Genomic DNA, 4,066 nt, shown 5'->3' with positions numbered 1-4,066 from the left:
TTTCTGTGCCAAAAGGGATATAATCCCATTCCCCTGAGATAAGCCTTGAATCCAGAAAGAGCCACTCAACCCTGACTTAGCACCATGCTTGTTCCTCCATGCCACTTATGGCAGCAGTTTTAAGAGTAGTAGCCTGACTGAGAGAGACGATATGAGACCCTCTGCTAGAGCCTATTAAGTGTTGAGGAGAAGCCAAGTGCCACCTCATGTTTCTGTGGTTTCAGGGTTGACCTTGGACCTGCCTAGTGCAGCAAAAGCTTCTTGGTCAGACTCCTTCATAGCCACAAGTCAGGGGATGGGACTGGCAAAAGCAGTTTGAGACAATACAGTTTGGTTTAACTTAGTCTAAAAAAGCTATAAAAATATCACTATTAAAGCTACACAAAGACAAGGCCAAAATATTATTCAAAGGTTAGGAAAGGAAAGATTAAAGTCGGGAAGTCTGTTCAAAAAGAAACTGATACTGGGGTGAAGATGAAAACTGATCACTTCAGCCTGCTCTGAGGAGTCTGTCAGAACACAGCACAGGAAAGGGGGAGACCACTGGGACAAATAGATTAAGAAATACAGTAACAGTTAAAAATTGGACAAGCTGGCATTGCAAAGCACTGTTACAAGAGAAAGCTTAAAAAAATCCTTGTAAGACCCTGGAAGATGAGGAGAACTGAGGTCACTGTAACTATGACGACCAGCAAAATGGACAGAGGAAAAGAACAAGCAAAGAAAACCGTAACCAGAATGATTGGATACACACACATGCTCTTTCTGATCACTCAGGGGAAAAGGAGAGTGGAAGGAAGGAGAAAAAGCATTTCAATGATAAGCAGAGAAGGGCAGGGTTTCTTTTGCCTTCCTCCTTTGGTTTGCATTAAATTCCTTCCCATTTCACACCCTCTATCCTAAATTGGCAGTGTCAAACTCTGCTTTAAAGTTAATGAAGGATGTGGTTTTAAAGTGTTTGATGTTTAATACATCTATTCAATGTCATCATGTGCCAGGAATTTCTAATCATATAGCTAAGTCTTTTATCAACCTTACAATCTTCTTTTTCCACTTTTATACTAATCTTGCATGGTAAACTCAAAGTATGGCAATGTCTGAAAATCCACAGATATCAGGCTAGCTCAGGCACATGGATTAATAAGGATTTACCTAATCACCAATGTGGAATTAATCCATGGAAACCTATGAGAACAGGTTGGCTCAGAAAGTGAAACCAGAATGCCAAATTCTTCTTTCATTCAAGTGTATGCCAGCTCATTGACTGTTGTTGTACTATTAATTTACCCATTCAAGAGATTTGTATTTTAAGTGGTTTCATATTTTAATGCAGAATATAATCATCACTGATTGTTGTGAGGTAGGGGAAAGTGGAATAGAAATTCTCTATGTCCAAAGGAGAGAGCACGGGAAATCCATGACCCTCTTTTGGCATAGACAGGGAGCTCTTTACAACCACATGCACATCTGTGAAGTCAAAGCCATTTTATCTGGACAAAACACCCTTTGTCTGTGGAGTACTTTGAAGGGATGGAGCTCAAATGGGCCCAGCACCCTTGTTGCCACACTGGCTCATGCTCTGTGTAGTGTGGCACACCAAAATGTCTGGTGTCAAAGGTTTCTGTTTTAGTTTGCCTAGGAAATCTTAGCAGAAGGCACTGTCAGGCTATCACAAAATGAGACTACTTCATAGTTTTTAGGAAGCAAGGTTCAACCACCATAGAGTTTTTAACCTTTGAAAAGTCTGTATTGGTGCTAATAGGTACTCAGTGACTTAGTTTCACATAAGTTTTCATCTGGGAGTTGACAAAGTTCAATCCTCAGTAATTCATGAAAAATATTTCTCTGTTGTAAGACTTCCTAAAACAAAAATATGTGACTTTGATCTAAGCATTAAATGCCAATTTGACCTCTTTCAAGACAACCAGTGTTCAGTAAATCGATCAAGCTTCTCCAGTATTTGTGCTAAAATTCTGCTCAGAAGAAAGTGGTGTGTTTACCTTACTGTGCTGTCTCTGTTGCTAGAAGTGGGGTTAACTTTTATCTCTATGCTACCTTTTTTATGTGAAGGGGTAGTGGCATGAAAAACTAGGACTAGGCCTGAAAAGCTTTTTTCATAGGTTATTATATGCTTGGAATCAGTGCAGTAAGATCATTGTTTAAGCTTGTATGATTTTGACTTCCATGACAAAGAGTGACAAGCTCTTGTCCATATGCATTTAGAACTATATGCACATTCCCTTGAAAACATAAGCATTGCATCTGTGGCATTCCATAAAATACCAGAAGGGATTGTTTGTTCAGAATAAAAGTTATCTTTTCCTTTCAATATAGGGCTAGTTGGAAATCCAGACCCTCTGTAAACTCCTCTCTAATTCTCCCAACTGTCTTAAGTTTTCTGACATATTACACATAGCTGAATTTCACTCCAGGTGCAGTAGTAGGTGATTGCTGAAGCAGCTCTAAGCAAACTGCATTGCCATACTTGGACTATTTTGTGGAGAGGGAGAAGGAACAAGAACCAAGGATCAGGAAAAAACCTGTGAATTTCTAGCTGATCTGCAACCAAAAGGGTGTGCTGCCATTCAGCGAGACCTGGACAGGCTGGAGAGTTGGGTGGAGAGGAACCTAATGAAGTTCAACAAAGGCAAGTGTAGGGTCCTGCACCCGGGGAGGAATAACCCCACGCACCAGTACAGGCTGGGGCTGGCCTGCTGGAAGGCAGCTGTGCCGAGGAGGACCTGGGAGTTCTGGTGGACAGCAAGGTGACCATGAGCCAGCAGTGTGCCTTGGTGGCCGAGAAGACCAGTGGGATCCTGGGGTGGAAGAGCATGGCCAACATGTGGAGGGAAGTGATCCTCCCACTCTGCCTTTGTGAGGCCGCATCTGGAGTGCTGTGTCCAGTGCTGGGCTCCCCAGTTGAGAGAGACTGGGAACTACTGGAAAGGGTTCAGTGGAACGCTACAAAGATGATGAGGGGACTGGAGCATCTCCCTTATGAGGAAAAGCTGAGAGGGCTGGGCCTGTGTAGCCTGGAGAAGAGAAGAATGAGAGGGGATCTGACCAATGTCTATAAATATCTTAAAGGCAAGTGTCAAGGGTATGGGGCCAGGCTCTTTTCAGCAGTGCCCAGTGACAGGACAAGGAGCAAAAACTACAACACTGAAAGTTCTATCTGAATATGAAGAAAAAGTTTTTTACTCTGAGAGTGACAGTGCACTGGAACAGGCTGTCCAGGGAGGTTGTGTACCCTCCTTCTCTGGAGACATTAAAAATCCACCTGGACACAACTCTGTGCAACCCAATCTGTGTGCACCTGCTTTATCAGGAGGCTGGACTAGATGATCTCCAGAGGTCCCTTCCAACTCTGACCATTCTGTGGTTCTGTGATTCTGTGAAATACATACAGACAACACTTTAGGAACAGTTGTATTTGTTAGCATTCATATTCAGTCGGCATATGTATGTGGATAATTCTTAACAATTGTTTCTATTCTAAACATCTGCTTGCATGCCAAGATTTTAATTGACAAGTTTCTTCAGTGGGATGTTTAGTCAGAAATGAGCATAGATAAACCAGATTTTCCTCACTTATCTCTGTTATCTTTTTGTTTTTGTTCTTACAAGAACTTCTGGGACTGTAGTATGGGGATCATTACGAAGAAAAATCTCTGGATTTCCTGGTGTGTGTTGCACTGAAAAAACGTGCAAGGTTTTACTGCTAAGAAAAATCTTTAGAAATCTTGTCTCTCTGATTTGCCAAAAGCCCAACAAATATTTTTTCCATTCTTTAGAACAGTGATGCAAAGACTATTGTTATTCCTCCTTTTGACCGTATCACCTCTTAACAGTGTATCGCCTCTCTCATTCTTTCTGCTTTATAATGTAAAACATAATAGATTTTTTTCATTTTTCAGTCTTCCATGATTTATCCTATCCTGCCGTTTCACATTCACCATGAAGATGTTATCTCATTTTTCGAATAATTTTCTTTCAAAATATCTTCCTGCCTCCTTCCCCAGTGTTTCAAATGAACTCTCTGACAATGCCTACAATAAAACTTTGC

The sequence above is a fragment of the Falco peregrinus genome, chromosome 7 (assembly GCF_023634155.1).
Source record: "Falco peregrinus isolate bFalPer1 chromosome 7, bFalPer1.pri, whole genome shotgun sequence".
NCBI classification, from domain to species: Eukaryota; Metazoa; Chordata; class Aves; order Falconiformes; family Falconidae; genus Falco; species Falco peregrinus.
This window is presented reverse-complemented; position numbering follows the sequence as displayed.